This window comes from Sinohyriopsis cumingii, chromosome 9 (genome assembly GCF_028554795.1).
Source record: "Sinohyriopsis cumingii isolate HCF-2022 chromosome 9, ASM2855479v2, whole genome shotgun sequence".
In the NCBI taxonomy this organism is placed as follows: Eukaryota; Metazoa; Mollusca; class Bivalvia; order Unionida; family Unionidae; genus Sinohyriopsis; species Sinohyriopsis cumingii.
The window spans coordinates 18,655,224-18,671,832 of record NC_142969.1 but is presented as its reverse complement, the minus strand read 5'-3'; the positions used below and the strand labels follow the sequence as shown (position 1 = coordinate 18,671,832).

General features: G+C 33.8%; 1 protein-coding gene across 2 annotated transcripts in view; it reads right to left on the bottom strand.

Moving 5' to 3' along the window:
• LOC149791334 (uncharacterized) overlaps positions 1-15,184 on the bottom strand; it is a 101,412-nt gene extending 86,228 nt beyond the window's left edge. Inside the window, exon 1 of one of the 2 annotated variants that reach the window (XM_089969875.1) lies at positions 15,073-15,184. The gene's annotated coding sequence lies outside the window, so the exon portion shown is untranslated. Of the gene's footprint in view, positions 1-9,279; positions 9,610-15,072 lie in introns of those variants that run through there. The other variant, XM_089969876.1, reaches the window with a different exon arrangement.
• Between the last annotated feature and the right edge of the window lie 1,425 nt (positions 15,185-16,609).

Sequence of the window (16,609 nt, the reverse complement as noted above, 5' to 3'; positions counted from 1 at the left end):
TTAAGAACTGTTCATGAATTCAGCTCATGACATTTCATGAATTGTTCAAGAACAGTTATTTAGTGTTGGTTCATGAACAGTTCATGAATTCAAAATTTCATGAATTGACCATTTTCAGTTCATGCATATTCATGACAGTTCATGCATATTCATGAAGTTTCATGAACCCAGTTCATGAATAATTCTTTAACAGTTCATGACCATTTCACAGGGGTCCTGAACTAACGACAATGCAGTTCAGATTCACATTGAATACAATTTCACTTTGATCGGGCAACCAGGTAAAATTGTTAGGATCGATGGGTACCAAGTACAACTTTCCAAGAAATTTTGGCATCTCTATCCACTACTAGTTGTGACATGAAAATTCCATGATGACCACTACATCTGGTCTGTGTTGGAAAGATTAGGAAAGAATGTCCATAGTGGAAACATTTATTTTCCGTAATCACTGTGCGTGTACTTTAAGGTTTAAGTCGTCTAAATTTGCTACCAAATTAGGAACGATTAGGTCTGGAAATTCGCTTGACCATGAAATAAGTGGAACAATCTTGGATATAATTGCTGGTTGTGAATGATGTAAGTAGTATGGAAAGACAAACTCTTTTGTCAATGGAAGTGCTAATTTGCAGTTTTCTGAATTTGCCCAATATATGATGAACCTTGTCATCTACAAGCTGTGGTAGGAAAGTTTGCTTGGGAGAAAATTACAATGTTAGCAAATCTGCTTGAAACAAAGATGAGCAGGAGGAAGATGACAACAACGCCTGTGCAATACAACATTAAAAGTCTATACTATTTACAAATGTAAAATAAAAATCATCTCAAATTGTTTCCCTGCATACAGTACAACTTTTAACACATTAATTCCTACAATGAAGCTGAGTCTATGTGATTTAGTTGTGGACTCTCAGAATTTTATTTGGGGTTACATGTTTTTGGAGCCAAGGATCCTTGGTTTATAGTTTTCATCACCAAGGCAAATTGCTGTACATCATGCTAACAGCCTTTCTGAATGATGTGCTGAGGTGAGAAACCTGTTATGGTCTGAGCAGGTATCAAACCTGTGAACCTTGGATGACAAGTCCAATACACATCCAAATAAGCTAGAGCAGCTCGCCTTAAGAACCTCAGTTTTAGGTGGTGATTACTGCAGCTACCCAAGAGAGCCTCAGTTTTAGGGGTGAAAAGATAACTGAATGTATATAATTTCAGTCAGGAGAGGAGTCTAAGTTGAAGGGGCGAAACAATTCAGATTCATATAATATTTCAGTTTGATAGACACCATGATATAAAACTGATACCGTATAAAGGTTACTTTAAAAAGGAAATTCGATGATGCATCTTGTTTCATACATGCAAAGGTTATGTTGTTCACACCAATACAAGCATTATATATATTTCTATGTTATGTTCATACTAATACAAGCATTATATATATTTATATGCAAGTCCACACTATGTATATGTATATATACACAGCAAAATAGAATATATATATATATATATATATATATATATATATATATATATATATATATATATATATATATATATATTTCTATGTAATAAATCATTATTAAATACCATATTATTACTGTTGGATGCCATTAAAAACTGTCCATAACATTACAAGGTTGTTGTTTTTTTACAATACCTACTTGTACTATGCTGCTGAAAACACTAGGTTAACCACCAGTCAGTTTTATGCGCATGACAAGACAATGAATCATTCAGAGATTACCACTTAACTGTAAAGAATGTGAACAGGTATTTGCATAATTCTGTAATATGTTACAATGAATCAGAAAGAAGGAAACACTGTTGAATGACCAGGCAAACTAGGCATACAACAAACAAAAGAGACAGTTACAGTCTTAATAGTCTTATGTTAGGTGTTTAGGCTCTAATAAACAGTAACAAAAGAAAGAGTGAAAACAATTTATTTCCCTGGAAAAACAATGTAAAAATTGAAAAAATAAGAACTTACAGTTTTAAGAATCAAATCCAAAAATAATCCAAGAATAATCCAAGAATAAAATTTTAAAGTCCTAGTAATGAAATGTTCTAAATGAATTCAAGTTTTGAGTCCTGACGAAAAATTAAAAATGGAAGGCGATGACGTACACTGTAGCTAGTATCGTGCTGTTATGTCTATAGTTCTTTGTTGTTTCACAGTCATAAATATTCCGGTGTTTGAATTTCCGATTAAAATTTAAATAAATGTCTTTGTCCAAGAAATCTATACAAACACTCAAATATTTCTTGGAAAAAGAATTACTCTTTTAGAATCCAAACTGAATAAAAATGTTAACTCCAAACTGTCACAACAAAACAAACATCTATACGTCCCAATGTTCAGAAGTCCAACTGAGAAATATCTTTATAAACAAAGGTTTCACAATAAGCAAAACATATTCCCGGATGAGGGTAACCTGATTCCATTCTAGAAAGGCTTGAAAGGAATCTACAAATCTAATGGCATGTAAACCAGTACAGCCTCAATTTCACGATTATTATTCACACATTAAAAAAAAATTTAAAAAAAGAAGCTTAATCAAGGCCAAGAACTAGGTCAGCATAAGATACAAAGTTTGGTGTTTACAACTAACTCTTAGATCAAACTAATTTCTGGAAAATATCAACTTCCTGGTAAACAAAATTACAATTTTTTTGACAAAATGAAATTAAAAAATAAAAAGATTTAAAAACTTTCAATCAATTAAATAAAATCAAATATATATAACACTCCCCCCCCATGAAGAAAAAGAAAGATCTATATGATACAGCTTTCATTTTACCATAGATTAATTATACATGATGTTAAAAAGAACTCGCACAGTGTATATGAAATAATACATTGTTATACATGGGAAAGTGCATCTGTTATTAAATTATCTTTTCCTTTGATGTGGTTGATGTAAATATCATATTCCTGTAACAACAAACTCTGCCTTAATAGTTTTTGATTTTTATTTTTCATCTTGCTGATGAAAGTAAGGGGGCTGTGGTCACTAAACACAATAATCTAAGGAGAAGCAGGACTAATGTAAACTTCAAAATGTTGTGATGCCAATACCAAAGCAAAATATTCTTGATTGTTGAATAATTTCTTTGGTGCTTATTTAATTTAAACACTGGATGATCAATACCACTTTCGTCTTCTTAAATCAAAACTGCTCCAACCCCAATATCAACAGATTAACAATTTAAATGATTGGCTGAAATTTGGAGTTGCAAGAACTAGTGCGCTTTTAAGCATGACTTTTAACTCATCAAAAGCCTCTTGACATTTTTCAGTCCAAAGCAATTTGTTTTTCTTATTTCAATAAATCTGTCAGGGGTTCAGCAATAATAGAAAAATTGAACAAAATTTCCAATAGTATCCAGCAATACCTAAAAATTGCATCAGTTGCTTTTTATTTACAGGCACAGGGAATTCAGAGATAGCCTTGACCTTAGTATCTATAGGTTTAACTTTTGTCCATGTCCGATGATATGTTGTAGAAAAGTTACACCAGCATAGCAGAACTCACTTTTGGATAAATTGTCAAACTTGCATCTGTAAGACTGTCAGAGAATTTCTGAATTGTTGCTGTTCTTTCCAGGTGTCATTGTAGATGATGACATTATCAATGTAAGCATACAACTGTCTAGACCAGAGGTAATTATATTCATGAGACGTTGAAAAATACCTGGCGACCCTTTCATTCCAAATGGCATTACTTTTATATTGATAAAGTCCATCTGGAGTCACAAGTGCTGAAATCTCCTTTGCCGTTTCCATTAGTGGAATTTGCCAAAATCCTTTCAGAAGGTCAAATCTGTTGACATACTTGGCATTTCTGATCTTTTCAATACAGTCATCAATTCTTGGTAATGTAAATGAAACTGTTTTTGTCACACTATTCACCTTCCTATAATCAGTGCAGAAAGTTTTATCTGGTTTGGAACAAGTATGCATGGTGAACTCCAGTCACATTTACTGGGCTCTATAAAATCATTCTCCAAAAAATACTGAATTTCTTTTCTGAAGTATTCCTGTTTAAGAGGGTTCATTCTGTATGGGTGTTATTTCACAGGTTTGGAATTTAAAATTTCAATGTCATGGAGAATTTTGTTCATTCTTGTAGGAACATCTGGAAATAAGTGCTCATACCCAAATAATAACTCTACGTTGACTTTTTTCTTGCTCTTGCAAATGTGAAAGTTTCTGGTCCAAATCTTTCATAATTTCTGAATTCCGAAGATTTGTCACTCCAATATCAGTAGAATCCGATGATATTCCTTCACTTCAATCTTCATTGAGTGGGACAGGTACAACTAAATTAACTGCATGTTTAACCTGGCTACTTCTTTCAATATACTGGTACTCCTATAAGCACTAATATTATAACTCATTCATTTTCTTCTGGACTTTGTAAAGGCCATAATATCTAATCTGAAGAAAGTTTTGAAGAATGAGCAAGACAGACAGAACTCTATTACAAGTCTCAAAAGTCCTCTCCATTGTAGTTCTGTCGAACCATAATTTCACTATTGACTTGAACTGCTGAATGCCAAATTCAAGCACGAATGGCTGGAAAGTTCCAGACCTAAAAATTGACACTTGACCTGACTGGACAGATTCGGAAAGGTCAAACTGAGTAAAAACCTTTATCAAAGCATTTACTATTATTTTAGATTTAATATTCCTCAGAGGAATTGCCTCTGGGAATCTTGTAGATGCACACATAATGGTTAACAGGTATTGGTTACCTGGCTTGGTCTTAGGTAAGGGACCAACACAATCGACCATAATTCTACTAAATGATTTCATCGAAGGCAGGAATAGTCTGCAAATGAGCCTTAGGTATCTTCTGATTGGGTTTTCCTACCATTTGACAAGTATGACAAGATCTACAGTATTTACCAACATCACTTTTCATTTCTGGCCAATAGAAATGAGTCCAGATCTTGTGACAAGTCTTATTAATCCCTAAATGACCAGCCAAAGGAGTTTCATGGCCAGACTAAGTATTTCCTGTCTGTAAGGTTTTGGAACTACAATATGATAGTTCACTGACCAATCATCACCAGCAGGAACCTCGGGAGGTCTCCATTTTCTCATAAGAATTCCATTTTAATGAAGTAACAGACAGGAACTTCAGTGGCCTCAGTTTCACTAATGGCCCTTTGAAACGAACAGTAGATCTCGGGATATTTTGCCTGTTTGACGACAAGTAATTGCCATTTATCACCCATATTAGATTAAAGAGAATGAGTAGTTAAAAGAGGGTCAATGTGATCAATACGTTCTGACTGATCTGAACAAGGAGTTGATAGTGACCTCATCAAAAGCCTGATTAATACATGTGTCAGCTAAAGGAATACTTTCCTTATCAACATCATTCTCAAGAACTTTCTTTGCCATAGTTCTGGTAACTGCACAAGCTGGGAAAAAATCAGGGAATTCTTTTTAAATTGGATCGACTTTCTGACCCAAACAAGGCTTGTCAGTTACAAGTGGATTAACCACAACCTTGTCTCCGGCTAGGTCATTGCCTAGAAATAAATGAATGCCCCCAACGGGTAAAACAGACACTGAGCTGACTGTCACTGGTCCTGAGACTAAGTCTGATGACCAATTTACACAAAAGACAGGAACATTAACAAAGCTGCACTCTACTACCTGAATAAGAACACTCTCATTAGAAGAAGACAAAGTACCTGACAATAAAAGACTCTGCGAAGCTCCTGTGTCCCTTAAATTTTTAATAGGGATAGGATTGGCTGAATCACCCACGAGTGATATAGAACCCTTTGATATGAATGGTTCATAATTCTCCATAATAAAATTAGACTGGGGTTTATTAGACCCAACAAATGTATTGCTTTCAATACAAGACTGTGACCTTGACCTCTTAGAAAAAAGAGCATTTGGAATAGGTCTGTCTTGATTCTGATGCCTATTTTTCAATTTGTAGCAATCAGAAATAATGTGTCCTTTCTTCTTGCTATAGGTACACATAGGAATAGACAAGGATCTCGAGTCGAGCTTATCTTAAGCTTGATTTTTATCAGTTGTGCCAGTTTGAAATTTAGAAGGGCTTGTATTAGGCTGAAATACTTGTATGCCATAAGACTGCTGGGCGAAAGTCTTATTTACAAAAGAACATTTATGAGCTAAAGCATACTTGTCAGTGGCACGAACAGCATTTTCCAAGGTTTCAATCTTATGCTTGTCAAGATAAATCCTAATATCACTACAGACACGGTTCTTAAACTCTTCAACCAATATGAGTTGTCTGAGACTTTTGTAATCTTTATTAACCTTTCTAGAAGAGCACCACCTATCAAATTGTCGTGCTTTTTCCCATGCAAATTTGACATAGGTCTGGTCAGCTTCCTTTTTATAGTTTCTGAATTTCTACAATACACCTCAGGGACTAACTCATAACCCATCAAGATACAGTCCTTTAACAACATCCTAGTCAGCACTCCGTTCCAGTGACTGAATTGTAAATATTCCGAGCTTTACCAGTGAGTATACATTGTAATAACAAAGTCCACTGCTCTCTTGGCCATTTAAAATTCTCAGCAATTCTTTCAAAATGAAGAAAATATCTGTCTACTTCTTCTTCCAGAAAAGGAGGTACTAACTTGACATTTCTTAAAACATCAAAAGTAGGGGAATATTTTCCTTTTGCCAGCTCTAATTCTTTTAAATGAATTTGAAATTCCCTTTCATCCTTCTCTGATTGTAAGTGCATTTGCTCTTTTTGTAACTGCATTTGTCTTTCTCCCCACACTCTTTTTGCAATTCTATTCATCTTACTTCCATCTCTTTCTGAAACTGCATGTCTTCCATCTCTCTCTTTCTGAAACTGCATTAATCTTACTTCCATCTCTCTTTCCATTTGTATATTTTCGATCTGAAACTGAACCTGTCTTGTCTCTAATTCCAAGTATTTTTTGCTGTACTTCCATTTTCACTATTTCTAACCCCTCCTGTGTAAATTTCAAATAATTCTCTACTTTTGATGATATTTTAGAAAAAGCTTGCCAATTGCACAAACAATTTTAAAAATTAAGGGAATTTCAATTTCAAAAAAGTTTTCTGGAATATTTTAGCCAAAATTAAAAATTTCTGCATGAGCATGAGCCCCTAATTCTTATGTTACGTGTTTCGGTTCTAATATTCAGAAAAAAAAGAAAGAGTGAAAACAACAAGCTTTGAAATATTTGATTAAATAATTTATTTTCCGGGAAAAACACTGTAAAAATTGAAAAAATAACTTACTGTTTTAAGAATCAAATCCAAAAATAATCCAAGAATAATCCACAAATTAAATTATAGAAGTCCTAGTAATGAAATGTTTTAATGAATTCGAGTCCTGACAAAAATTCCAGGCGATGACATATACTGTAGCTAGTATTGTGCAGTTATGTCTATAGTTTTTTTTTATTGTTTCACAGTCAATAATATTCCGGTGTTTGAATTTCCGATCTTTTTTTATAAATAAATGTTTTTGTCCAAGAATTCTGTATGAGCACTCAAATATTTCCAGGAAAAAGAATTAATCTTTTAGAATCCAAATAATCTGAATAAAAATTATAACTCCAAACTGTCACAACAAAAACGAACATCTTTATGTCCCAGTGTTTAGAAGCCCAACTGAGAAATATCTCTATAAACAAATGTTATACAGTAACTTGAGATGTAAAACAGATTCCTGGATGAGGGTCAGGCAATCACATTCTAAAAAGGCTTTGAAGGAATCTACAAGTCTAATGGCAGTAAACCAGGGCAGCCTCAATTCCATGATTATCATTCTTACATTAAAAATGAATTTACAAAAAAAAGAATTTGTTTGCTTGACTCTCAATGAAGGCCAGAAACTAGGTCAGCATAAGATACAAAGTTCAGTCAAACTAATTTCTGGAAAATATCAAATTCCTAGTAAGCAAAATTGCATTATTTTGACATAAAACGAAATTAAAAAATAAAAAGATTTTAAGACTTACAATCAATTAAATTATACCAAATGTAAATTAAATCAAATATACATAACAATAGGAGGTTGTAAACTTGAGAAGGCACTTTATAAAATATACCCAAAACTTAAGAATACTTTGGAAAATCAGGCTGCAAATGGAATTTAAATGCTAAGCACTTGTTACAATAAATACATTATCTTTTAATAATACAGGCAATAAATTTGAATGACATAATAATAATAATAATAAACTTTTATTATACAAGTGTAAATACAGTACTTGAAATTTTGATGGCTTTAGTAACTGGCCCATATAAAAACATGACTTAAGCAGTGTAACCCCTAGAGGTGCAAAGCTGAGAGGTGTCAAAAATGGGGGTTTGACAGTAAAAAAGCAAACTTTGGTATCAAAATTGGGGGTGAAATAAAAAAAATGTGGGGGTCTCTGAAGCACAAATGATGGAAAATGGAAACACTTCTTAAGTCCCAGCAATCACAGCATTGTTTTTACTCTGACTTTTCTCCATAAGGGTGCATTTCATTCTGGTTTTATTTACATTTTTGTAAAATAAATAAAGAACATCAATTATTTCATGGACTTTGTTTAATATTTAATATCCAGAAATAATTATTAGTTTACTTCAGTATTCTCTAAGCATTTGTATTGATGTGGATAATATATTTTGCATTTTTATATATATGGCACAAACATATGGTTTCACCCTTACTCAGTAGGGTTCAGAGGAGGATGTACACCTGCGGTGCACAACTCAAATGTAAATATGGGCCAGAATTGACCCTGACTGCAGCCAAATGGGCCACAATAAAAGCATCAAAATATGTTAAGTAAAAACACAGGCCAGGTGTCACACAAAATTTGTTGATGGACCAAATGTGGCCTGTGACCCACATGTTGTGCACCCCTGGCATACATGTATGAAGGTTAACATGGTATAATGTGAACGGGGCTGACAGGAAACAAAGTATATAATTTTTAATTTGGTCTTCTGGGACAAAAAGCCTGTTCTCATAAAAAAAATATTTTCAGATCATGCAGAACATATGAATCAAAATATTTAACTGATAAATTTTAAAATATTTTAAAACATTTGACAAATTTGTATAATTTTAAGGGAAAAAACAATCATCTATTTTCTAACGACATAAGAAAAATCAAGGTGACTTGCAGAGAACAAAATATTGTTATTTCATAATTAGGATCATTACTATTTCAAATCTACTCTACAAGGCCACCGTTTAGTCTGAATAATTACTATTTTAAACCTATTACACAGCCTACCTTTTAATGTTCAGATTGTACCACTTGGAGTCTGGATGTATCCCAGTAAAATCAATTCTTTTAATGTTCACACTGTTCCACCTGGAATTCGATACTGTATATCCTCTGTAAAATCAATTATTTTACTGTTCAGGTAGTACCACCTGGAATCTGGATATATCTCTTCAATAAAATCAATTCTTCTAATGTTCAGGTAGTACCACCTGGAATCCGGAGGTATATCCTATGTGAAAATGACACTTTTTTGCCTTACTGTCCTACAGTACTGACCTAATGTTGGGAGTGTAGATTCCATATCATGCACTCAATAAACTGTTTGCAGGTGTTTAAACCCATGGCAAAATTTCTTTGATACTGTAAGAGAGTCAACACAAATCAACACATGGATAATGCATCACATAAATCTCCACTAGCTCAAAACCTGGCAATTCTGACTGGATGTACATCATGTTCTGACCCTGTAATAACATGAGGGCACAGCCTTATCTCCATGATCTGGACAGTCCAAATCTAGGGACACGTGAGGCACATACCTTGAATCCACTCTAGCTATATCCATGGCTATCTACACTCCCAGCCCATCTGAGTCACACCTGTACCGCTGGAGCAGATAGGTCAATTTACACAGCCTACCTTCTTTCAGTTGATTTAGAAATCACAGGATTTGATACAACAAAGGTCACCAGTGATCTGTTCTGTTAGTGATGGATCTTTACCATCAGCTGAAGAAATACTGACAGCCACAAAATTTCAAAGCCATGATGATTTTTTTAAATCCTCAATATTTTTTAAATATATATCACTGAGACAGGGAGCATATTTTCAGCCCATACTGGTCCCTAAAATATCCATAGCACACTACAAACGGACTTGAAACATAACAATAGAAAAATAGTTGTTGAGCAAGGCTAGTCTTTTAAATAAGGACAGAATGAAACTTTACAACAATCTAATTAATATTTCCTATTTTAAACAAAATCTGAACAGATTTTAGAAGCATTGAACTGGCCAAAGTATATAAACTGTTCTTTTTCTAAGAATAAATATTCAAGTTTCCAGCATTCTTTAGTCTCAGAAAACTGTAACAAATATGGAAAGATATGTTTAAAAAAAAAACACAGACAGGATCACAATTCCAAGTTTTATATATTTTTTTTCCCTTTTGCTACACAGTCATTTATCCTTTAAATAAAGGTTGAAACATGCCAAAAAAGCATGCACCACCTGATTATTTTTAAGTAGCAGAATGAGATCTGTGGCTGAGTGGGTTATGCAGGGTTTTATTGTAGTTTAACAGGTAGAGGTCGTTAGTTCCAGGCGGGGTACCTATTCAGTGGGTCAGAAAACTTCCCCGCCTTAATTCCTGATTATATCTCTCCTGTCAGTCATTGTGAAAAGAAATCCCTCCCTGTCCCATAATCTTAAACAAGTCCTGAATTCAGGTGAATAGGGGACTCCAGACCATTTACGACCCATTCACCAGGAGCGGCACACAGTCATCAAAGATCTCTGTGCATTGAAAATCCAATGAAAATTATTTACACTCTAAGCTTAGGCATGATAATTGTATTGATCAGGTTGAATCTATAATAATCTTTTGTTCATTCAAAATACTTACTGTAAGATGCATGGTAAAACATTTCCTACCAAGCTAATAGCTTGTCGCATGGGAAAAAGGTCATGACAGATTAAGTTTCTCTTTGGAAATCTATTTGACAGGCTGTAACCCCATAACACTCCAGTTATTCATAAATAAAGCCATTGAAATTCCTGCCTGTCTTCCTGTGCACACAAGAGAATAAACAGTCTCAGGATAAAATGGAGAGCCGTCTGTCAGTCTCTAAAACTGTTCACAACACAATCAAACATGGCCTCTCATTAAGATGTAATTTCAAAGTATTATTAATAGGGCCAAGAAGACATTATCATTTTCTCTATAACCATAAAACAGAAACTGAAACTTATACAGCAATCGTTTATAAGTTACTGGCCACAACAAGTTAATAATTTTGCTAAGAATGCACAATTGTACTGCACGCAACCTATTCAAAAATGTTTATAGACCCTGAGGAAAGCTATCAGAATTTTTTAAAATCTTTTCCTGGGAAAACTGACAAAAACATCTTTTAATTTTCCAGCTCTGTTGTAGAAGGCAATTCACTATACCTTGTCAATGAAAGAAAGTTGTGAAAGCATGCAAACGTGAAATTCGCCTTTCGATCAAAATTTTTAGACACCAATAATTGATTAAAAGTTGTCTTAATATCAATGTCGGCTAAGATCTAACCTATGCAGCTTCCCATAATCTGATTAAATTCAATCATAGCTTACAAACTACATGACTGATACACACATTGTAGAAACAGATCGAATAAAACATAATTTTGCTTGCTAGAGAGGAATCTCTCACTGGAATTTTCATGCATCCAAAAAGGTGTACTTTTAATGTAGATTTAGGCATCAGGGAGAACCTTGTTTGTCCTGTTTATTCCAAAATCAACATGCTTCTTCCTTACCCTATATGCAAGCTATCCACAAAGTTTGGCAACTGTAGCAATTAAAGAACTCTATTTGCTAGCAGAAACCTTGACCTTTGGGCCCACAATGATAGTATCCATCCTTACTCATGTTGCAAGCTAACCAAAAGTTTGGTAAATGTATATGGTGGACAATCTGAGTTATTTTGTGGAAAAACCTTTCTTCTTCATTCAGGGACAGCGAAATGGTCTAAGGCATGGGTCTCAGATCAGGCATTGCTAAGTGAAGAGACGTATTAGTGGCTTTCCATGGGCTGCTGGTTCTTTTCCTGGGTTTGTCTGGGTTCTTCGTCCACCACCACCAAACATACTGACCATAATGTGTAGCCTATCATCTGCTAAAAACAGCAATGTATCCTCTAGAGGTGCAGGACAGAGTACAAAATTCTCCTTGGTGTCAAACTGGGTGTCAGACTGAGTAAAAAACAAACAAATTTTTGTATCAAAAGGGGGGGGGGGTAACATTAAAAATTTGGGGGTCTCTGCTGCGCAAATGAGGGTGAAGGGAAACACTGAACAGCATTAAACTCCACAAAACAAAACCAAATCTTCTTTCAGACAGTTACCCTTTACCTTTGAGTTTTTCAATCCAAAATCAATATGGTTCTTCCTTGCCCCAAATACAACCATCCACGTCTGCAAACTGTAGATGATGGACAACTTGAGTTATTGTGGAAATGAAATTGGAATCTGACGGAGAGACGAAAACATAATGCAATATGCTAAACCTTATGGAAGGTATAAATCAATGGGTGGTTACATTCCCTAGTCTTTTGGGGATCTGGTTAGGAGCTGATCTCATTTCGGCAATGACTGATCAAAAGTTGATGGTTGATAGAACAAACATTTGAGCATCACAGTCAAGATTAAAGTTACTACTCTGTTTTAGTATGCCAGCTCTTTTAACAATACAAGAAAGGAAACTAGGAGCCATACAAATAGAAAAATTATACTTCTGATTTAGTGTGCAGCATAGAACAAACGTTGTTCCAAAAATTGGAATCTGACGGAGAGACGAAAACATAATGCAATATGCTAAACCTGATAGAAGGTATAAATCAATGGGTGGTTACCTTCCCTAGTCTTTTGGGGATCTGGTTAGGAGCTGATCTCATTTCGGCAATGACTGATCAAAAGTTGATGGTTGATAGAACAAACATTTGAGCATCACAGTCAAGATTAAAGCTACTACTCTGTTTTAGTATGCCAGCTCTTTTAACAATACAAGAAAGGAAACTAGGAGCCATACAAATAGAAAAATTATACTTCTGATTTAGTGTGCAGCATTGAACAAACATTGTGAGATGATTTTAATTTTAATCGTCATGAAAATATTTTATTTTAAAATCTAAGATGCTATGCATTCATAATCCTGAAGCAGATTGTGGATAGAGAGAGATAAATTCACTGCTTGATTAATTCCCAATCTGTTTTGTAATGTTCTAAAAATTTTGGCTTTTAAAGTGAATTGGTTCACTTTTATACCGCTAATAACGTTGTCTTAAATATTTAAGAAATACCGCTTTAGAGCTGTCATCTCAGCCATCATACGTCAATTTCATAAATAAAATATATGAACTAAATATAAGCATACCAGAAAACTGTCAATCATCTTTCTTAACACTAGACTAAAAATATGAGAAGAAAAAAAACCCAAACCAATTTGATTTTAAAAATCTATTTCTTCTTAAAAACAAATGATTGTGTAATACAGTCTGCTTGACAAGTTCCAGGCTTGTATCTGGAGCTGCCTTGGCCCAGTGGTGAGCATGCCAGACTCCAGAACAAAAGGGTGGACCAGTGTGGACCAGCTAGAGTGGACAAGGTACTTAAATCACATTTTATTGCACTAAATAACCAACATCAAGTTTCTATATAAAATGACCATCCTACCAACAAATGGAATCTCACAGCAACAAAGGTTTAATGCACTTTCCATGAAATCTCATGCGCTAAAGGTTCAATGAGGTTACATAGGTGGTACAGTTTGATATGTAGAGTTAATATCACTAATTGTAATCCTATGCAATTTTTAAGCAATTAACAATTTTCTGGCTATAAGTAGCATGATATTATCAACTGCAGTAAGCAATATCGTGTAATCATAATTACTTGCTGATCTGAAACACATTTACATGTTCATTAATACAGACTTAAACTTTTACCAACTTAAAATTCCTTCCAAACTAAACAATAAACAAGCATATACTTAAAGTTTGGGATTGTTTGCATGTTTTACCAAAATTTTATGACTTCAGTTTTACAGCTAGCTTCATTGATTTAATGCGGCATGTAGATTGTTTCTTAAGAAATAATAATAATAATTATAATAGCAACAACAATAATTATAATAACAACACGATGTTATTACAATTTACGTGACAAGCAAGGTCAAGGAATGTTCATTTGTTTGACTGAAAATATTTCCTCCAAAATATATATATATATATATATATATATATATATATATATATATATATATATATTACTTTTCCACTCCTAAATCCCATGACTGTATATATTAACCTTTAAAAGCAAGTCAACACAATCATGGCTACACTGACAGATGGTGCTTATAAAAGTGGTGTTTTAAAAGTAAAATAATATATAATTTCATATAAATTTTGGTCGAAAATACTTCATACACAAAAATATAAAATGTCAAATTTATAAAAATTACTGTAAATTAATAAAGTACGTTTGAAAGAAAAAGACCCCATGCCTGGTCAAAAAAGAAAATGACCCCAAGCCTGGTCAAAGAAGTCATTTCCGTTTTCTGGCAAAATGATTATGTGTATTAATAAACAATACGGAACAAATAATGAAAAGAAAAAACTGAAGTTTTAAATATAACATAAACATCTGAATGAGTTGATATCCAATGCACAATACAGACCTCTGTTTACTTTCCAAACTTGTCAATTCCACAATGTAAATAAATACATGTGACTTTGTAAGTATTCCCTGTCAATTGTATACAAGTATCTGACTAGTGACATCAAGTAAAATGCTTGAAAGAAACACTGACAACACGCAGGAAATCAGACAAAAAGCCTGCCTTACATCAGCAGAAAATACACTCGTAACCTCCTAACCCAATTTAGGCTTTCAGCTCTTAACTTATTTCTGACCTGGGACATACCTTCAGTTCGCGCACCTTGCACCGCCGCGCGATTTGTGGGCGCAGTTGATTATGCTAAAAAAAAACAACCTCGAAGAGATCGGGTTGGGTAGCATTCAAATTTTGGTCTCTTACCTTTTGTTATGGAGTTTGGGGTTTTACCTCAATGTAAATCCCTCGAAATTTTACTCTCACATTAAAATTCCTTCTACTCACTGTTTCCCAAGTTCAAAGATGGCGGTGACGGGCAACTGTGACGTAATCAACAAGTTCTTTTAACCCCCCGGAAGTGCATGTAGATTGATTCCCCAAAGCCCGCGAAAACGTCACAATTACTTAACAGCTTAACTGCAACATGGGATATATTACAAACAAGATCTGCCGTATACGGTTTTAATGGCTATGTAGGAAATGAATTAAAAAGCGCACATTGACGTGTCTGCGAGTGTGAGGAAAACAGATAACACCTGCAAACTCCATACGTGAAACGACTGATAGAGAGAAGAACAGGTAGCCGCTATACTAGTGTGTAACAGCTAGGTAATAGTCTATTCTTTGAAAATAAAATCGGGACTAGAATACTCTTATGACATATCTCTCTCTCTCTCTCTCTCTCTCTCTCTCTCTCTCTCTCGTGCGTTACAGAATATACTTTATTAAATATTAAGAACGCCCGATCTGCATTGTATGACATCCATACCAATATGGTGATAAAATGAAATATATTTTATAAGCGTATAATTTTCACAAATTAATACGGACGGAAAACTACGTATTGAATATATTCAATCCTTTTCTTCTCTGTCCCATCCACATCATCAAATAAAACATGGTAAAGTAGCCAATAGGTACAAAAACGGGTTAATTATTGTTGGTTAAATATATTGGGATATCTTGAGTAAAAACAAAAAACAGTGTCCTAGTAAAATACACATCCCAGTAAATACACATCCAAGTAAATATATATCCTAGTAAATACACATCCTAGTAAATACATATCCAGAAAATACAAATCTTTGTAAATACATATCCTAGTAAATACACATCCTTTTTAAATACATATCCTAGTAAATACATATCCTAGTAAATACACATCCTAGTAAATATATATCCTGGTAAATACACATCCAAGTAAATATATATCCTAGTAAATACACATCCTAGTAAATACATATCCAGAAAATACAAATCTTTGTAAATACATATCCTAGTAAATACACATCCTTTTTAAATACATATCCTAGTAAATACATATCCTAGTAAATACACATCCTAGTAAATATATATCCTAGTAAATACATATCCTAGTAAATACACATCCTAGTAAATACATATCCTGGTAAATACACATCCAAGTAAATATATATCCTAGTAAATACACATCCTAGTAAATACATATCCAGAAAATACAAATCTTTCTAAATACATATCCTAGTAAATACACATCCTTTTTAAATACATATCCTAGTAAATACATATCATAGTAAATACATATCCTAGTAAATACATGTCCTAGTAAATACACATCCTAGTAAATACATATCCTGGTAAATACACATCCTAAATACATATCCTAGTAAATACACATCCTAGTAAATACATATCCTAGTAAATACACATCCTAAATACATATCCTAGTAAATACATATCCTAGTAAATACATATCCTAGTA